This window comes from Ambystoma mexicanum, chromosome 10, assembly GCF_040938575.1.
Source record: "Ambystoma mexicanum isolate Mex_15411 chromosome 10, UKY_AmexF1_1, whole genome shotgun sequence".
In the NCBI taxonomy this organism is placed as follows: Eukaryota; Metazoa; Chordata; class Amphibia; order Caudata; family Ambystomatidae; genus Ambystoma; species Ambystoma mexicanum.
Genome location: NC_090932.1, coordinates 710,122,218 through 710,144,168, shown reverse-complemented (window position 1 = coordinate 710,144,168; position 21,951 = coordinate 710,122,218).

The window sequence follows — 21,951 nt, the reverse complement described above, 5'->3', positions numbered from 1 at the left end:
ACATCTGATGTCCCTGATGTAGAGGGCATATCCTGTGATGCATGGTTTGAAGGACCATGCTGGGCCTGATTAGTGGATTTTGATGGTGAGTCAATGTCAGATTTGTTTAGTGGGATTTCCGCACGATAGATATTATAACCCAGGCGCAAGAAATCAGCTTCAAAACTCAAGATATAGTTTAACGAAGCATCCGTTTCAAACCAAATGTTTGTTATGAACTGGTTCTTTACTTTGGCCTGATCAACAATGCATATGTCACTAGATGTAATGACTCTTAGTGGAACTATGGACTTGAAGATGCAAAATAGATCTGATCGATTCAAGGGAGTGGGGAAGGATTCTTGATACAGTTGCACTAGTTGAAGGGCAGGTACCATCTTTCTTAACCCTTCAGAACAACTTCCAATTTGTGATGTAACGGTTTCAACAGGCATACTCTTAGGCTTTGCCCAGACTGCCGGAAGGGTCGGTTGGTTGTTAATGTCTTTGTTTGTACAGACTACTTGTTTGGGCAATTTTCCTTTAGAAACCTTTTTCTTTTGTGTTTTAATAGATTTGTTAAAGGTAGCTAAATTACCAGGTGTAACTACATCCAAAATTGCATCATTTTCAACAACAACCAATGACTCATCTGGTGCTGGCTGATTATTACAACATTAGGACGTGGAGAATCAGCAGCTGATCTAGTGCTTTGCCCACTACTTGGATTTACCTGGACATTCAATAATTTGCGATTTTTCCGTCGTTTACTGGGTTTACTATTACCATACATGAATGCATGATGAACTAGAGCAGGTAAATGTGTTCTAGCTTTTTTCTTATATTTTTTTGTCCCCGGGTGCGGCGATACACATGCTTTCTTTTGAGGGTCACTAGATGGACCATTACATGCCATGTGACAACTCCCACACATGTTCTTATGTATTATCAGTAACTGAATGTTAATCTTCTTTTCCAGATTTTCACATTTAGAAATAAGCTGTGTCAGTAAATTTTCAAGAGCATAAAACATGTTGTCGGAGTTCATACTTATATCATTTGGGCTTTTCGGCTGGGTGATATTTTGCTTGTGACTGAACTTTGTTGTAGGGAAATGGAAGGTAGGATTAGACTTAATATCTGTAGGATAAATCGGGAAAAGGGTAACCACTTGCACTGGACATTCAACCTTGACTGGTGGTATGTTTAAACCAAGAGAGGGAAGATGGTTAGCATCTCCTGAAGTGCTACATGGTTTATTAGGTGGTGTAAAATACATGGGAGTGGATACAGCCTCCATTAAAGATTGATCAGGATCAAGACCCATGTATTCTTCCTCTGGATCATGCATAGCAGAGGCAGCTAGGTCAATAAGGGATTTTACTCCCATCAATGGGATGTCATGAACTAAAGCTATAGTAGGATTTAGCTCGTGTTCGAGAGCAACATTGGCATTAACACCACGTTTAGGGGTAACATTTTTGGCAATAGGATTAAGAGTTTTGATTCTTTTGTCTCGATTTGCGTCACTGGGTAATTGCACAATATCAGTAGGCCCGATACAAACAACATTGTTCGAGATAGAAGTAATAGCGTCTGGGCAACACAGCATGTCACTTAGCAGTTTAGCACTCACACAGCTGTCGGGGGGGAATTCTGCCGGGGTCGGCCGGGCCGTCCGCAGACCTCCGGGCAGGGAGGCCCCAACTCCTCCCGTATATCCCAGATGAGATAGAGTATGAGACACACACAAGGAGCAAGGTGACTCTGCTGTTTATTTAGACAAAACGGCAGGGATGGGTCAAGGAGCGTACGCGTTCGTCCTGACACACACACAATCGTGGGGCTCGCAGACCCTTTTTACTGCATTATGACGCGCTACTTGCGTCACTTCAGAAAGTTAACAAAAAACCTATCGCCACTCTTAATTGGTTGCTCGAGTGGTAGGGTTAGTATAGTACACATATAGAGAATGATATTAGTGGACAAGGTGTAGTCAGGTGGTATATCTGGGTTGTCCCTACAATTAGATACATAAGAATTGTTACATGAAGACTCCTGAGGATTGGCTAATATTACTGACGTCTGAGATAAGAGCCCCATGTTCTGATTGGTGCACTCGTGAGCCTCCCAGCCTGGGACCACCGTTGTTCCCAGCTCTCGGTGTACCTGTGATTGCAACAATGTTTCAATATGGGTACGTGCAGACAATGTGAGGATTTATTCATAGGTGGAAGGCTGACCGCTCCCACTGTAGCAGATGTCCATTGAGCCTTTCAAGTGTATCGGCCTGTGTCTCGTAGTGAGGGACCCAGATGCCTTTTCTCTCCTGGGTTTTGGCATCTCGTCAGGTTCGGCTTGGTCACGTGGGGAGGGACCGTGAAAGAGGCAGAATTCTGCACAATTAATATTGTTTTTTCTACTGCGCGTCTGGTTTAATTTGCCGGCGTGCCTTTATCGTTGAGGCGCGGAGTGCGAGGTTGCAACATCATGCCTTTGATGATTTGTTCTTGGATGTGGGTTTGCAACATTGCGACCTTGGCTGGTTGCTCCACCGGGTTCTTTCTGCAGGATCAGCAACCTGACTCTTGCTTTGTTAATGTCCACGGAAGCTCTTGTTTGAGGCCTACTCGGGCCTGGTGCTTAAGTAGTCTGTTTGGTGCATAGGTGCTTTTAGGTTATAATAGCATATATTTCCATGACCAGTATCGTGTTTCCATTATACCTCTCATGGTGGTAACGGGTTTCAAGAGAAGCGTGAGCAAGCGTTATAGATGAGTTCATGACGCGTCTTGCGTTTCTGCATTCTGAAAGCCTATGTAAAAATAATAAAGATGCACGTCCGTGAATATGCCTGTCGCCTACGTCAGAGCACTGAGTATGTTCTTCGTGTAGATTGGTGTGGAAATGTTCAGTGTGTATATTTGTACAGATGTGCTTCCCGTTGTCTAGGTCGTCATGGCATCTCTAACGACGTGTGGATTTTAGTCTAGCTGATCCGAGCCGCAGGTGTCGGCATGGCCAGTGCGGGCTGCTGGGCAGGCAGATGGACACATCCGTATGTTCCTGTACCAGGGTACCTGGTCGTCTGGTAAATGGACAAACTCTTCTCGCGGCGGGTGTCTGGGCCGTGACCCTCTAGGCCAAGCGCGAGAGGTGAAGGACGGGAGCCTGGTCTTCCATTCTCCCACTTCAGTCCCCCCTCTGGTCGACTTGTCGACCACAAACATATCCTTCTCGTTATCTCCTCTTACCCTCCATATCTTAGTTATCCCTCCGAGATGTCCATAATGGTTTACATGATCTTCAAATGACCAATACATATATTCACATGTTCCTCCAGGAGTACAGTATACCCATCTTCCTATGTAGCTCCTGGGGTTCCTTGGGTTCTCGATCTTCACTGATGGTGGGTCTAGATGATTGGTGATGATTTGGGTGCGCAACTTCTCCCTTTCTTCTATTATCACACCTGTATGCTGGCCGTCATCTGCTGGCATTAAGGGGTGCATTCCCACCATTTCCAGCAACTCGTCAGTCGTGCGTGCCTTCCGGGCCTTCCAAAATCTAATTATGATCAGAGTAGCTCCAGCCAAAATAGTACACCCCACTATTATTTTCAGTCCATCTGACAGCCAAGATGGCATCCATGACCATAATAGTGAAAACCAGCTCTTATCCTTGTCTACACCGTTACTTTCATCCATCATTTTGGAGTGCATCTGGGCCAATTGTGAAACTGCTTCTGTCAGTGTACCATTGTCAGCATCGTTGGCAGGTATGAACGTGCAGCAAGATTGTCCTATCTTTGCACAAACTCCTCCTTCCATTGCTGTGAGAAGGTCCAATACATATCTGTTCTGGAGTGCTACCATCCTTACAGCTCGCAGCTCCTCTTTAATTGCGTTGAACCCATTTACTGTTGAATTGATGGTCATCATTAGTTCCCATCTGGTTATTTGGAGCCATTTTGCGTTTGCGTATGCCTGCAGTCCCGGATGTATTATTGAGGAGAAGAACATTGCTGCTCTGCTGAATAGTCTGTGTTCTGGCGGTATTGATGTTAGTTCCGTTTCCGACCTTCCCCACAGGTAATTTCCTGTCAGTGGCTCTCCTTGTCTTTTTCTCCTATTTAGGACAGTATCATTGCTGTTGGTCCTGTTCTCTTGCTCCTTCTGAAGTGGTGCAGATCTCTTTCTTCTCCTATCCCCTTCATCCATTTTAGGAAATTTCGCCACATCGACATTCTTCTTAGGTACCACTAGTGATGGTACATTGACGTGTACCATTGTGCACACACCATTCCACAGGGGAGGCAGTGTATGATATGCCTTTTCTCTGCAGGCCCAATAATGGTCCATTATTACTGCTGTTCCCGCTCCCCCCTCAGGTAACTCCACCACGCTTGCACAATTGGTGTTATATCCTACGTCCACCTCTCCTTTATGCTGGTAGCATACTTTGGGCGCAGTCAATGGTAGTATAGTTATTGGGTCTTCATCTTCTTCTACCCACGTGAGCATTGGTACATACTTGATCCACGTCGTCCAACATCGATGATTGTGTGTCTCGATGGTTGAGATAGTTTCTTTTGTTACCATGTTGCTGCCAATCACTCCTTTCTCCCAGCTGCTGCCCAGATACACCTTTCCTGTTATCGTCAGTAGCGGCCTCTCCCAGCATCCTTGTTTACCTGGAACTTCAGTTGCGTACCAATCACATGGTAGATACTGCAGTGTTACCTTCTTTGTTTCTCCTTTTGCAGGGCCACTTGTTATGTATCTGAATGCTTCAGCATGTAAACTGGTCTTGTGATAACTCAGATAGGTCTTGAGGAAGTTGTTTTCATATGGGTATGAGTCTCGTGTTTTCCATGTCATGTGCACTACTGTTCCTTGAAATCTTCCTTTCGTTTGGAACAGGGCCAAATATATTATGCACTGTGCTGTCTTTTCATCTATTTCTGTGGCAACAAATGTTCGTGAAGCGCTCATGGCGTATGGTATTAATGAGCAAACGTAACAGCTATCCTCAGTTGTCTGCTTACCAATGCGGGTCATGTGCTGGTACCACATGTTGTTTGCGACGTGTGCTGAATCTTGTACATAATTATCAATACCTTTATTGTCTGAGTATGTGCTGCGTTTAACTCTATTTTGCTTGGGTGCAAAGTTACTATTACCACCTGACGTAACACCTGTTGCAGCAGGGAACGGGGGTATATTAGGTTTGGGTGCAGCAATAAAATCGATAGCATAGCTGTACTGCCAGACAGAGGCAGCCAAGAACCCGGTGATCATAAAAATCCCTATTATTTTTATTACATATGCTAATCTCACCGGCATTTTGCTCTTACCTTGCTGCAGTCCTGGCAGCGTATTCTTGTGACGTTAAAGTTGCCCGCCTAAAAATTCTCAAAAGTGCTCGTTATTAAATGTTAGTTTTGTTTCCTTTAAGCTCTCCCTATCAAGTAGTCATTCAGTGCCCAGGCGAAGAGCTGCTCCCACGCTACTCTAAGTGATCGGTCCCTTAGGACCGGCAAGTATGGGCGGAGGTGGGGCATGTAATATTCTATGGCCAGGAGGAAGGCTGTGTAGTAGACACGTACCCTTCTCCTTTTTAGGTATGTTGGCCTTTTTATTTCGTATACAAATTGATGTGACAATTCTTCTGGGTAGTTATCGTCTGGCAGCACCATCTACGCCTGTACACTGAACTTGTTAATTAGCTTTTTCTTAACAATACAATATTACGCAGTTCCTGTATGTGCGAGAGAAAAAAGAGAACATTCACGTGTTTACATGTGTATTGGTGCAAGCAATGTCCTCCAGTTTTAATTACAACTGTACTTAGCAGTCAATGGGGGGGGGATTTGCGCTCAGATGGCGGAAGTATTTTTACTCTTTGAGCGTGTGACCATGGGGTGGGCAGTATGGAGATCACCCCTTTCTTCGTCAGTTATCGTCTCCGAGGGAACAATTGGGTCGTTGTCTGTGGTGGAACTTTCTTCCGCTGTCGGGGATGTTGTTGCTGTTCTTCCAATGGACCTGTCGTTGGCGCTGGGGCGGGTCTGCAGTTTGTAGATCTTTACGTCATGTAGGTGGTTCCAGGCACGCTTGTCCTTTAGTTTTACTGCTCTTGTTGATACGTCCTCTACCAGATGGGGGCCAGTGAACCTCTTCTCGTTCCACTTTCTATTGAAATTGCGAAGTAGCACGTGGTCACCTTTGGCAAGTTTGCACAAGTTCTCCTTTCCCAATTCTGTACTTGCGCCTTTTTCTTGATTGCTGGTAGACCCGCCCCGTGTGCGCTCGAGCTGTTGAGACACAAACACGACACTAGTAATCAAAGAAGACACATATTGATACATTTCATCACCTAACACACTCGCTGAACTTTCGTGGTCGGTGAATGCCCTTGACGTTGGGGTTAGGGGAAGGCGCATTTGACGTCCAGTAACCACTTCGTGAGGGGTGAGGTGGTGGTCGGACCCTGGCCTATTTCTAAGTTCAAATAAAGCTAACGGAAGGCAATACAACCAACTTTTCTTTGTTGTTTGTTGTATTTTAGCAATTGCCTCCTTCAATAAGCCATTCAGGCGTTCACATACACCATTAGCCTGTGGGTGGTATGCACATGCAAATTTGTGTTTAATGTTCAGCAGGGATGTGATATGCTGGAACATTTCGTTTGCGAAATGTGGGCCGTTGTCTGATCTTAACACCTCGCACACTCCCCACCTGGGGAAAACCTCCCTTACTATGAATTTGGCTGCTCTAAACGCATCAGGGTGTGAACAGGGCCCTGCTTCAATCCAATTGGAAAATGGGCATACTACTACAATCATATACCTATTACCTTGACATATGTTGATCATATCAACATAGTCAATGTGAAGGTGCCGAAAAGGTCCTTCTGGCCGGGGTATGGTACCTCTTATCACCTTTAGAGTATGACCGGCCGTAAACTGTTGACATGTGAGGCAATTGCTGATAAAATTTGACACATGAGAGTTTAACTCAGGACAAAACCAATCTTCTCTAATTCGTGCTGCTATTATTTCCTTGCCTGTATGGGCAGGGTGATGTAATTGGCTCAGGGCGGTGTTTAACAGTGCCAACGGTATTACAACTTTCCCAGTGCCAACCTGGCGCCATAGTGCGTCGGTTGGGGACATTGTACATCCTCTTTTTACCCATACTTCTTTTTCGGCCATTGGTGCAGCCGCTTGTAGTTCCATAATCTGTGTGGCTGGGAGATGGGTGTACCCTTCTCTTATTAGCATCTCCCTTGCTATTCCCCTCCCTCTCCCTCTCTGTGAGTCTGTGGGGTTCCATATCTCACCAAAGTATGCAGCATATTTCGCATGTGCGTCTGCTGCTGCATTCCCTTTTGATACGTAGTCTTCTCCATTGGTGTGTGCGGTGCATTTGACTAGGGCTAGTTCTTGGGGGTCGTTTATTACTTCAATTAGTTCAGCCAACAAGAGGGCATGTTGTACTGGAGTGCCATCAGCTCTCCTAAACCCTCTTCTTCTCCATTTTGATAACCCTGAGTGGACAGTGGATGTAACATATGCACTGTCGGAATATATGGTTACTCTTTTATTAAAACTTTCCTTTAATGCCAATATTAGTGCAACCAGTTCCGCGGCTTGAGCAGAGTAATGCTGTGGTAATTGTACACACTTCATAGCCACACACACCGGCGCCTCCATCATTTTTACTACTGCTGCCCCAGTCCTTCGTATCCCATCTCCTTGATCAATAGTTGATGACCCATCAATAAACAAAAGCTCACCTCCCTCTAGTGCGTTTTCTTCAACTTTTCTAGTACATGAGTACATTTTAGTTATTTGGGTGCAGTCGTGGGCGTAATCTCCCTCTTCAATTACTTCTGCTAGGAACCTTGCAGGGTTGACCGTGCTACATCTAACAATTGCTAGTTCAGCTTTAGACAAAATAATCTCATAACCTGATGCCCTCTGTGTCGTTAGTGTGGACTTAGGTTTATTCAATATCGCAAATAGTGCATGTTCCACAAACAGTGTAGTTGGACACCCCATAGTTATTGCTGATGCTTTTTCTACTGCAAAGGCAGCTGCAGCAAGACCTTGTTCACAAGGGAAGTGGCCTAACATCACAGGGTCTAAGTGTCCGCTGTAAAATGCTACTGGTTTATATCCCATGCTCGTTTTTTGTGCCAATACTGCCTTCATCACTGCTGAGTCGCAATGTGAAAATATAAAAAAGCGTCGCTCATAGTCTGGGGATGCCAGTACTGGAGCAGTTGATATCGCGTCTTTCAATTCGTCAAATGCCTCCCTCATTTCCATAGTCCATCCCAACTTTTTCTCCCCTTTATTTGCTTCCTTCAAACCCTCAAGCAGGAGTCCTATGTATGAGCTGTAATCAAATACCCATGCTCTACAGTAGTTGCACAGCCCCAGAAATTGCTGCAGTTCTCTCACAGTCTGTGGCACGGGAGTGCTTGAGATGGCCTGTGCTCTTTGTGGTGCAATCCTTCTTCCATGTTGGGATATCAGTTGGCCAATGTAAAGTACCTGTTCCTGACAGTATTGTATCTTTTCCATGTCTACCTTGTACCCCTTTTCAGCCAATATTGTCAACATTTTTAAGGAGTCCTCCCTACATTTACTTTCGTTTGTACTGCAAATTATAATGTCATCCACATACTGTAACACTGTGCTTTCCACCTCAACGTTACCCAAATCCATCTGTATTACTCTATTGAAAATTGAGGGTGATTCACAATACCCCTGTGGTAACCTGGTATGTTTCCACTTTGTATTTCGGTAAGTGAAGCTTGTCAAATCTTGCGAGTCTGGGTGTAATGGTATTGAGAAAAAAGCATTTTTAAGGTCAATCACTGTAAATCGTGATGCTTCTGCTGGAATGCCACACAATATTGTGGCCGGGTTTGCTGTTACTGGATACTCTGCTTCTACTATGTTGTTCAAGGGTCTGAGGTCCTGTATGAAGCGCCAAGACCCCCCTTTAGCCTTGCGCACCGGGTACACAGCTGTGTTACATGGTGATTCTGAGGGGACCAATATGCCATTGTTTATAAGGGCCGTTATGGTTTCATATATGCCTTCATCTGCCTCTTTTGACAATGGGTACTGTTTCACTCTTGGTAGTATGGCACCTTTTTTCAATTTTATCCTTACACCCCCTATGCTTTTTATGCATCCCACGTCATAAGGGCTAATAGTCCATAATGATTTGGGCACCTTTGACATATCCTCCTTAAAAAATGGGACTGGGGTGCCTGCGGGTGCCTCAAGTGCCATTGCAATTTTCTGTGCTACTTGTTTGTGAGCCACTCTTAGCCATATTTCTACACTCATCATGAACACCATTTCATCTTCTTCCTTTTCTTCTGAGAATAGCTCTTCATCTGACACCTGGGTCAGCCTACATCCTTCTGCTAGTGCTATCACCGCCCTCCATGCTCTCCCTTCTTTATCTTGGGCGTGCACAGCAACATAATCAGCTGTTGCAATAATGCTCTCAATGTCCATTACAAACACCTTCCCTTCCAGTTCATTAACTGGTGTTTCTGGTCGGAACAGATAGGCTGCTGGCCTCCTCCATATTTTCCCTTCTATCCCTGGCATCCATGCAAATGCCATGTCTGTGCCATACTGGAATAGCTCGCCATCTACTGGCTCCGCCCTAATCGCTGTCTGTCCACAGTATGCTTGCAAAATCTGTCGTGCTGCGAGCATGTTAATCCCTGGAGTAGAGCAAATTATGCCATCCTCTGTAAAGGAGATCGTCATATTCAACCTGTTCATTATGTCTCTCCCCAGTATATTTACTGGTGAGGCACTATAATACAAAAGTGGGACTGACAGATCATAATCTCCAATAGATAATGGAACGTTATCAGTAAATGGAACCAACCCCTTAGCCCCAGAAAATCCTTGGGTGTTCATGGCTTCGCCTGACATTTTAAATTTACCTTCCCTTATGCAAGACCGGGTTGCCCCGGTGTCAACAAGGAATGATAATTTTTTGTCACCTATCGTTACCTCTATGCGTGGTTCCTCCGCACTATTAGGTGTTACTGACAGGATGGGACACACCAAGGCCGTCTGTGGGCTGGCCTATTGGGGGTACAATGATTGGCCATTCCCTGTGTAAGGGTTGTGTCCCAACACCGTCACCCTACCCAATTGCGTTTGTTGAGTTTGGGGTGGTGGTTGTATTAACGCTACTTGTTGTTGTGGCGGTGGCAGTTGCTGTGTTATTTGTTGTTGTGGCAGTGAATACGTTTGTGGCTGTTGTGTTGTTTGTTGTTGTGGGTCACTCCCTTGTTGTGACATCTGCTGTTGTTGTATGCCCTGCTGTTCTTGTGAGGTCCTAGGTTGTGCTTGTTCATTCCATGCTGGTGTTCCTGGCCTGACCCTACATGTACGTGACATGTGTCCTAATAGTCCGCAGCTCCAACACACGGGTGGTTCCCTGCTTTGCCATAGGAAGCTCCCTGTGTTGTCCTGGTATACGGGTTGCCCTGTGGGGTAGTAATTTCTAAGTCCCCCAGCCTGTTGTTGGGTATTATATCCGTATCCTCTCCCCCTCATAAACCCTCCTCTCCCTCTGTTATAACTATAATACCCAGTTCCTTGCATTGGGTACCCTCCTCCCATGTTTGGTGCGTGTAATTGCAGAGGCGGCACTTGCTGTATTACACCTTGTGGAGGCGCTATTTGAGCGGGATCTTGTGCAGCCACTACTTGCGTTGGGCTTTGGGCCACTGGTGTGGGCGTAGTTATTAGTGCCCCTTCCATTGTGTATTTAGTAAGTTTTTTCTGTACTAGTTTGGCCTCTTCTGTTTTCCTGTCCTCTTCCTTTTGTTTCATTTTTCCTTGCCATGTCCTGCAGTGATGTACTATAGTCAGTTGTATTTCTGGCCATGGTTTTGCTTCCATCCCCACTACTTTCTTTAGTTGTTTCTGAACTCCTTCTGGGAGCCCTTGTACTAGTATATGATAAAATATGGCTGGTGTTTTGTCCCATTGTTCTCTAGTTTCCATGCGCCACTTCTCTTGAATATCCTGGATATAATCAACAGGATCCTCATTTTCACCCATCTTACGGGAAGTAATGGCTCCTATGTCTGATGTGTCTGGGTACTGCACTCTCAGTGCCTGCCATAGCGCATGTCTGCAGTTTGCAAATGGTGCCCCATCATGCGATGTGTTCGTTATTGTTACCCCATGGAATCCCGCTCTTTTCCAAATGTCATCCGCTCTATCCCCTAATATTGATATTAACAGGCCCTTCACATCTCCTACTGCTAGTTTCTGTCCTGCGGTGAGTTTTTCCATTTCATATATCCACTTACCCGCACCTCCACTTAGTGATGGGAGCCTACATTTTATATTTTCTTTATCCGTATGTTTCCAAGGTACATACTGTGGTCTAACCCCTCCTCTCTCCAACAGTGGCATTAAATTCTGTCTTGTGTCACCCTTTACGCTCCATAATATTCAGTCTTCACACCCCTCCTCTTCCCCTGTTTCCTTTACTACTTCAAATTCTTCCTTACTACCTCTGCTCCTACCTCCCTCTTCTTCCTTTCCCCTTTTTTCGTCATTTCCTGTGTTCAATACGGGTATGTTTATTTGTCTGTCTTGCCTGCGACTAGGGAGGTCCCTAAGCCGACATGCATAAGGTGTAAGTTCGTTCATGAAGGGCGCGAGCTTTATTCTGTGCAGTGAGCGTGCGGTGGTTGAACATGTAGGGTGTGACGTGGGAGGGCGTGATGGGGATGTGGGTGGCGTGGTTTCATGGGTTTGTGTTTCCCCTATTCTTTTCACTCCCTCCTTACTTCTCTCCAGCTCCTCCCATCTTCTACTCATCCAGGGCGAATCTATGTTTGTTCTAGTGAGGTATAGCTTATCTAAGCTTTCCCTTTCACTCTTTCTTCCATCCTTCTCCACTCCTTCTTCCTCCTCACTGCAAAAGTCATTCATAAATGGCACCCCCCACTCTGCCTTTTTTCCTTTTATTGTTACTGTTTTTAAGTCTATTAAGTCTCTTTCTCCCCTTTCGTTGTTATCAACTGTTCCCCCTAGTGCTGATGTTGTTGCTACCTCTCTACTTTTATATACATCTCCCCATCTTTCACTCTCCCCACTCCTCCCTTCTCTTCCCCCTTCACTTCTCTCCTCCATTTCCCTACTATTTTCCTCCCTTTTTCTTTTCAATTCCTCCATTACTTCGTTGCTCATCTGTTCCAATATTCTTTCATCCTCTTTCTTCCTTTCCCATTTCACCCTTTCTCTTTCTACTATACTCTCTATTACCTTCCCCTCTTCATATTTCTTAGCTGTCTCTGATAGTACCCTCCTCCTCCATATTTCCATTTCCTTTTCCTTTTCTTCTTCTTCCTTCTTCTTCTCTCTCAGCACTACTCTTGATACCCTATCTGCTGCTGCTTTTACCCTTTCAGCTTCTCTCTTTTGCTCCTCATTTCGTTCCATTAATTTTTCCAATTCGTTCTTACCTTCTTTCCTTTTCCTCACTCTCTCTCTTTCCTCCCTCTCAAGTTGTTTGATCAATTCATTCTGCTCATCCCTTAGTTTTGCTAATCTTTCCTCCAAAATCTCTTCCTTCTGCCGTAATAGCTCCTCTCCCCTCATTTCACTCTCTCTGGCACTATCCTCGTTTGTTCTCTGTACCGCCTCCCTTTCTTCTCCAGTTAGTGAGCCTCGTAATTTCAATAATATCTGTGCAGCTACCCACTCATCGTTTCCTATCTCTACAGTCTGCTCTTCTCCAATCCTCTCTTCCCCCAGTGGTATCTTCCTATGAGCCACATATGGTGGAGGGCTGTATGCCGGGTTCGAGTATCCTTCAGCCGCCCTGAACTGTCCTTCTATTTCTCCTAATTCTCTTAAAGGGTACAACCCTCCTCCCTCTGTTTTCACTCCCGGTGTTATGGGTGTCTCATTGTTCGGTTCCTTTTTTATGTCGTTTGATTTATCAATCTTTTCTCCTCCCTGTCCTCCGTTCCCCGTATTCTTTGTGCTTTCGCACCACTTTTCCCCATCCGTTCCTTCTTTCTTAATCTCCTTTTCTTCCGGTGTTTCCCTCATAGTGAACATTCCATTTGGTCCTGGTCGGGACCCCTGGAACATCCTCCATAAGTTAAACACTTCCACATGGTTTGCCAACTTCTTCCCCTTGTACGTATTGTGCAGGTGGTTTAGTAGTGAATGTTGGGCATATGGATCGAAACTACCATTAGGCGGCCATGGTGTTAACATTTTGTTGTCCGTCCCCTGGGTCCACTCTATGCTGTACTTAATTAATTTCTCCCTATGTGGTGGCAGTGTTGTGCATATGTGTTGGAGTGGGGTAGTGACGGTGTTCCCCCACCCTCCCGACCCTCTCCCGTATGACATAGTGGCACTCCCCTTGTTACCCTTCCCTTTACCAGCAGTTTACAATATACAACCTTGTATTGCTTACCTTGCCCCGCAAGTGTGGGGACTTACGGCAATCCTTTGACAAATTATGCAATAATAATAAATATGATGTTATATTATATTCCTTCCCCTACGGCCCCCTGCGGCCGAAGCGCACGCAGCCCCCCGCGGCTGCGTACCCCTTACGACGATCTTATACAGTCGTCCTGTTTCTCCGTTCTCTTCCCCCTTTTACACTTGCCGTGGCCGGCGTTCTCCGTGCGCAGCCACGCCCCTTTCCCCTTCTCCTCTTTCGGTCCACTCGTTTATCGTTTATCTCCGTATCCGCTCCTTTATCATGTTTCTCTTCCCCACCACTCTCAAACCCAAAGTTCCTTGTGCTCGCGATATCCTATTAAATCCCTACTGGTGACGTCACCGATTTCTTCGAGCTACTGGTATATTCTTGTTATGTTCTTTAAGTTCAAAATACACTTGCAATCTACCCCGCTAACCCTACAGCTGTCTTCCTGTCTCTCCTGGAACAAGGTAATCTCATCAATAATATAACCGGACTGCGCACGCTGCGTCGCCTCGCGTGTGATACGCCCCTCAACAGGAGGGCTTAACCAGCCAATTATCTTCCGTTTTGGGCAACTATGTAACTAGCTACCGCCCACAGGGAAACGTCATCTACCTATGGAGTTTCTTGCTCGAACAATAGGGAACCTCATCTACTCATTGATCAATAATTGTCAAATCGTAGGAAACCACACACACCCACCCTCACACGTAGTCGCAATCTAGGCCATCAGTGTCTTACGAGCGGCTGCACGTGATGTTTTCGTGCCCCGCCCCCCTCTTTCGCGTAACTTAGCCGACTGCTCTCGCACTCGTCCGCTACCATTCATTCCATTGGCAACCCTCAGTTAAACCTTCGCCGCACATCTGTACAATACCTCCCTCCTCCCTTATTTACTTCCTCCCCCTCCCTCACAATTTCGCATTGCTTGTTGTGCGTGTCATGCTCACCAAGTTCTCTCGATGCAGGGCCGCTCGACTGCGTGCACCCCTCCAAGCGGCTCGCCACCTCCCCTCGTCTGGACCACGTCTGGACACTCGCCGACCGCGGGCGGGATACTTCTCAACCGGCTCCCGAGGGCCAATATCCGGATTGCGCTGTCCGGTCTTCTCGCAGCTCCGCGATGGTCCTGTAGTCCTCAGAAGGGGGCAACGGCAGAGGGGGCCGCGCCGCCGGGCCTCCTCGCAACGGGAGTGCCTGGAAAAATTGAAAATAAAAGTCGATCTTAAACAGATCTCAGCAGTGCCTCCAACTTGTCGGGGGGGAATTCTGCCGGGGTCGGCCGGGCCGTCCGCAGACCTCCGGGCAGGGAGGCCCCAACTCCTCCCGTATATCCCAGATGAGATAGAGTATGAGACACACACAAGGAGCAAGGTGACTCTGCTGTTTATTTAGACAAAACGGCAGGGATGGGTCAAGGAGCGTATGCGTTCGTCCTGACACACACACAATCGTGGGGCTCGCAGGCCCTTTTTACTGCATTATGACGCGCTACTTGCGTCACTTCAGAAAGTTAACAAAAAACCTATTGCCACTCTTAATTGGTTGCTCGAGTGGTAGGGTTAGTATAGTACACATATAGAGAATGATATTAGTGGACAAGGTGTAGTCAGGTGGTATATCTGGGTTGTCCCTACAATTAGATACATAAGAATTGTTACATGAAGACTCCTGAGGATTGGCTAATATTACTGACGTCTGAGATAAGAGCCCCATGTTCTGATTGGTGCACTCGTGAGCCTCCCAGCCTGGGACCACCGTTGTTCCCAGCTCTCGGTGTACCTGTGATTGCAACAATGTTTCAATATGGGTACGTGCAGACAATGTGAGGATTTATTCATAGGTGGAAGGCTGACCGCTCCCACTGTAGCAGATGTCCATTGAGCCTTTCAAGTGTATCGGCCTGTGTCTCGTAGTGAGGGACCCAGACACCTTTTCTCTCCTGGGTTTTGGCATCTCGTCAGGTTCGGCTTGGTCACGTGGGGAGGGACCGTGAAAGAGGCAGAATTCTGCACAATTAATATTGTTTTTTCTACTGCGCGTCTGGTTTAATTTGCCGGCGTGCCTTTATCGTTGAGGCGCGGAGTGCGAGGTTGCAACATCGTGCCTTTGATGATTTGTTCTTGGATGTGGGTTTGCAACATTGCGACCTTGGCTGGTTGCTCCACCGGGTTCTTTCTGCAGGATCAGCAACCTGACTCTTGCTTTGTTAATGTCCACGGAAGCTCTTGTTTGAGGCCTACTCGGGCCTGGTGCTTAAGTAGTCTGTTTGGTGCATAGGTGCTTTTAGGTTATAATAGCATATATTTCCATGACCAGTATCGTGTTTCCATTATACCTCTCATGGTGGTAACGGGTTTCAAGAGAAGCGTGAGCAAGCGTTATAGATGAGTTCATGACGCGTCTTGCGTTTCTGCATTCTGAAAGCCTATGTAAAAATAATAAAGATGCACGTCCGTGAATATGCCTGTCGCCTACGTCAGAGCACTGAGTATGTTCTTCGTGTAGATTGGTGTGGAAATGTTCAGTGTGTATATTTGTACAGATGTGCTTCCCGTTGTCTAGGTCGTCATGGCATCTCTAACGACGTGTGGATTTTAGTCTAGCTGATCCGAGCCGCAGGTGTCGGCATGGCCAGTGCGGGCTGCTGGGCAGGCAGATGGACACATCCGTATGTTCCTGTACCAGGGTACCTGGTCGTCTGGTAAATGGACAAACTCTTCTCGCGGCGGGTGTCTGGGCCGTGACCCTCTAGGCCAAGCGCGAGAGGTGAAGGACGGGAGCCTGGTCTTCCATTCTCCCACTTCACAGCCTAGGTTGGATGTCAATTCCATAATAAGAGTGTCCTTTGCAGATTCAATGGTAATGAAATCCATGGGTACAATTTGCTTTTTACTATGATATTCTGTGATTTGTTTACACATGGGTAACATTTTCTTAGGGTTAGATATAATTTTCGGGATACATATCCTTCTGTTTAAAGGTTTTTGTGCACAGCGATCTCTCTCTCACAATCGTCCATCTCCCAAACAAGAGCAAACTCTGGTGTGGATTAGGGCAATCGTGGGGTATCGGTAGGCACGTAACTGGCACGTAAATGGATTCAATGGGCATCAAGGGTATGGATAGACACGTGGATGGAATCAAAGAGCGGCAGGAAGAGGGGACAGAGGAACAACTCTAACTATCACTCTAACTACCACAGAGTACTTCTAGCTACCTTAGACAGCGCAGACAGCACAGCCTGCTCGTGCGTATGCTGCGAGTACACCGTTCTGCTTGCACAATTGTTCGTAAGACTCAACATGGCTCCACTCAGCTCTCTCCCAGCAGTTAATAATGAACAGTATTTAGAAAAGGCTGACTGCCCTATCAATTAGCAATCTTAAGCGTTAGCACCTTTCACATATTTATATATATCACACGGAGTGCATATTTTGTGACAGATAACAACTACGATAACAACAACAATATTTCACCTTTACGCATAGTTCTCTTTTCACTTTTCCTTAGTTCAGCATGACCATAAGCACCATAGCTACGAGGTGCTGCGCCGCGCTTCCAACCAAACAATATGCAAACCATACGCAGTAAGAGTAATAAGAGTCAGTCCACTATACGGGCGCAAACATGCAAAGTCTAGCAAACAGTTAGACAATATAACAGTGAACCAGTGCAACGAAGCTGAGGAGCACAATAAGCACAATAAGGGTGATGAGACGATCACTGCAATATTGAGCAATAGCTACAAGCAATAAAACAAATAAACCATGGTAAATTGTTTTAAAAGTACCGGGTGCACAACTCACTGAGCACGGACACAGACGGACTTCTGAGTGCACATCCGCAGTGCTGTGCGCTAGTGTGCGCGCTCGCTCCATTTTCAGGAAATTGCGTGAGAAGTGGGCAGAGCATAAATAAAAGTATAAAATCACGCAATTAATAACTGTGTAATGTTGTAATGTTCCACATTATATAGTGGCATATAGTGGCAGTCCAAAATAGTTCATAAGGTGCTTTTCTTGAAGTGTACCAAGTATGTCCACAGGACTGACGCCGGCAATTGTCCAGAGGGCCAGGCAGAACGACACACACAGACACACTTCTGAGTGCACTTCCGCAGTGCCTGCGCGCTAGTGCGTGCGTTCGCTCCCTTTTCAGGAAATTGCGTGAGAAGTGGGTGGAGCCAAGTATGTCCACATGATTGACTCCGGAAATTGTCCAGGGGGTCAGGAGGAACGGCAGACACAGACACACTTCTGAGTGCACTTCCGCCAGAGTCTGTAGAGATATTTCATCAATAGAGAATTTGGAAGCAAACATCAGAAGTCCTGAACAAGAGGAAAATACGGTGGAGCAACAGAACATACAAGCCAAACATGTCTTGGAAATAGGAGATATTTCTGGAAGAGAAAGAGGACCAGTAGACGTTTTTATGGTCAACAACTGTGTCGTCACAATGAAGGTGGAAAGTTGCTCACCATGGACAATAATGTTTGAAGAAACATTTTTAAATTGTATTAAAGGCAACGTGAGAGATCTGCAGAAACCTTCTATCGAACCGTATGCCTACGGAAATGTCAAAATTGAGCTACTTGGCAAGTATAATGCTGTCATCAAATTCAAAGGAAGAAGTTGTGAAGCTGAGATATATGTACCCAAGGAAGGATCATCACTATTAGGCTGGAGTGAACAGAAAAAAATGGGAATAAGGATACAGGCCAATGCAGAGTCTCTGGTGATGGTTGCTGAAATTAGAGAGCAATGGGAAAAAGAATTGGCAACAGTATTCACAGATGATTTTGGGAAGTTAAATGGTTATGAACACCAGATTAAGCTGAAGAAGAATAAGCAGAGTCAGATCAATTCCTAAGAAACTTAAGGACAAAGTCAAAACGGGAATCAATTCTCTACTTCAAGGAGGAGTCATAGAGAGAATAGAGAGTGCAGAATGGCTGGCGCCAGTGGTAGTGGCGACCAAACCCAGTGGTGACATAAGACTTTGTGTAAACTTGAGAGAACTCAATAAGAACATTATAATTGACCATCATCCGCTCCCGAACATCAATGAGGAACTATCAACATTGAGTAATGCTTGTATTTTTTCAGTCATCGATCTATCACAGGCTTATCTGCAAGTCCCTCTTTCGGAAGATTGCCAGCATCTTACCTCTTTCATTACACCCAAAGGGACATTCAAGTACTGTAGGATGCCTTTCGGCTTGGCTTGCACAGCTGCGGTGTTCCAGAAGATAATGGAAATCATAATGGAGGACATTCAAAATGTAGTAATATTTCAAGATGATGTTTTAGTTTATGCCAGTACTAAAGAAGAACATGATCGTATAGTCAGATTGGTATTGACAAGGTTGGGGGAGGCGGATCTAACATTCAAGAGAAACGAGTGTAAAATGTCAGTAGACAGTTTGGAATATCTTGGCCATGTAATATCTAACAAAGGGGTGAATCCCAAAGTAAGTTTAGTTGAGGCTATTGAGAAAGCACCATGTCTGTCAGACAAAGACCAAGTGAGATAATTTCTTGGTCTAGCAGAATACTATCATAAATGTGTGTTAATCTTTGCAATCATATCTACACCTCTAAGGGCATTGTTGAAGAAAGGGGTGAGATTTCAATGGTCAGAAAATTGTGAAGTAGCCTTTAGAGAAATAAAAAATGTAATTTTGTGTGCACCCTCCATTGGGAGATTTAGGGATAATGACCGTACATTGTTAGTGGTTGATGCTAGCGTATTAGGCCTGGGAGCTACCTTATTGCAATATGATTGTAACAAGAGAGAAAGGATTAGAGCATTTGCCTCCAGAATCCTAAGGGGGCTGAAGCAAACTATTCAGTTATGGAATGAGAGGCACTAGCTATTTTTGGGGCTATAAACCATTTTAAGTACTTCTTGTGGGGAAGGAAGTTCCATGTGCGGTCGGACCACAAACCTTTAGGTCAGTTGTTTAACGGTGGCAGGTGGACTTTAGGTTCCCTGAGAATAAGTAGATGGGGTCTAGGACTCCAGGCGTACAATTTCATAGTAGATTACTTACCTGGACAAAACAATATTGCAGCAGATTGTTTATCCAGGATGCCGCTAGAAGATACGTCTACAGTGAACAACATGTGTGATGATGAGTTTGTAGTAGGTGAACTGGTATGTGTGGACAAAGAAGAGTGGGTAAGGGCTGAGGAGACTGATCAGGATTTGGAATGTATTAAACAGTGGACTGTAGACGGATGGCTGAAAAGGAAGTTCTTGAAAAGAAATTTGAAGCATGGTGGGAAATAAGGAACAAGATGAACATTGTGGGAAGGAGGTTAAGACGAGGAAACTGTATAATCCCCACAGAGAGCGTGCAAAGGTGTCTCATAGAGTTAGCTCACCAAGGTCACTTAGGGGAAGGTGCGACAAAAAGAAGGCTACGTCAAAGTTATTGGTGGCCTAAAATGGACAAGATGGTGGAAACTTTTGTTAAGAACTGTTATGCCTGTCAACAGAGTGACAAATCAAAGGTTGTTCGGGAAGTACCAATGGTATCCATTAGTGTGCCAAATCAACCATGGCGAAAAGTAGCAATTGATATTTTAGGGCCGGTGGCAGGGCTAGAGAATGGATTTAAATACATCTTTGTGTTAGTTAATTATCACTCTAAATGGGTAGAGCGGGAAGTATCAAGGGAGGTGACAGCCAGAGACTTAGTGTCTTTCTTAGAGAAAGTGTTTCTCAGAGTAGGGAGCCCGTCAGAATTGGTCTCTGATAACGGGGTGCAATTTGTATCTCAATTTATTAAATCATTTTTGGAAGGTTATGGGATCAGGCACATCCGTACTGCACTATATCACCCAAGAGCAAACGGGTTAGGCGAGAGAGTTAATAGACTTATAAAAGGAGTGATCCAGTTGGCATTGAAATCAGGCCAAGATTGGAAAGAGTTGTTAAACCACATGTTATGGCGCTACCTGACCACGCCACATACAGTGACCAAAGTATCCCCGTTTGTGTCACTTAAAGGGAGTGAACCTGGAACAAAACTTTGTCCTGGGTGGCTGGGTTTAGCTGGCACAGTAATTGTTGATAGAGGTGCCATTATGAACCTAATTAAGGAAGCACAAGAGTACAACACAGAATCTTTTGACAGGAGAGAAAGGATAAAGCACAGGAAGTGGAAAGTAGGGGATAAAGTGTTTATTATAAATCCGAGATACTCTCAGAAACATATAGAAAGCAAATAAATTGGCCCTAAAGAATTATTGAAGTGTGGAGAAATGTTGTTGTCTAGGAGGGCGGTGAAGTATAGTCACAGGGTAAACTAGTGAAAGACAATATGATGGGAAACCGAACTGTGGAACAAGGTAGGTTGACGGGAACAAAATTGGGAGAACTAAAGTTGTGAATGGTGAAAGAAAAAAAGAAAATGTAGATTTTAGAGAAGGACATTCTAATGATAAGAATGAGAAAATTGAGGATGGATCAAACTCTAAAAGAAGGAGAAACAAGCCTAAATGGATGAAAGACTTTGTAGAGTAAATATTCGCTATGATATTTTGGGAAAGTTTGTTAGGTTATTGGGGAGGGAGATATTTAAGGATTTATCATTTAGTATTTTATATTGTTCTTTCTGTAATGCGTCTTGTACACATGTTCACTTGTTATCTTACGTGTCTGCGTTCCCATCTGCCCAAGATCCTGCATTTATTGAGTTTGTGAAGATGGAACGCAGGGCGATTGTCAGTTGATGAGATCTGTGCTGTTGGGCCTGCAGAAATAAACTTAAGCTTGTTACCTTATCCTTGCCGGGGTGTATCTTTCCGTCCTACACCCTTCTTGCCTCCACTTCCACCTCTAGGGCCATCATAAATGTCTATCGGAATGGTACCATCCTGGTACAAAGGCCTCAACCCAACCTCTTACTTTTAAATAGGCTCCTTCCTCGCCTTATCAACTTTCCTCTTTAAACCTCACAGGCTGCCTTGCCACCCGCCTCTATGGCGTCCCAGGCTTCCTTGCCAATGAAGCCCACCTTGGACACCTTGCCGCCAACCAACCTCACCACCTCCATCCCAACTCTCCCCATGTCACTTTTAACTTTACAGGCTCCCTTACCTACTCGCACCACACTGACAATCTCATCAGCCTCTTCTACCCTGCTGCCTTGGCCACCTACTGCCGTTGCATTTGGAGCTCACTCGTCTCCTGCAGCTCTTCCCACATTGGCTCCCTTGCCATTTTCCACTATCCTGGTACCCTTGCCTGATACCCTCTCACTGACATCTTTGTCAACCTTGCCTCCCATGCCTTCTCCTAGCTCTATCTCTCAGGCACTCTTGCCGATTGTGGGGGGCACCTCTGTCCCCTGCACCCCACCATGTAAGTACTTCAAAAGTGGCAACCTGCTTCATGTTGCCAAACTAAATTCTCTCTCTGCTGTCAAGCACTCCTCTG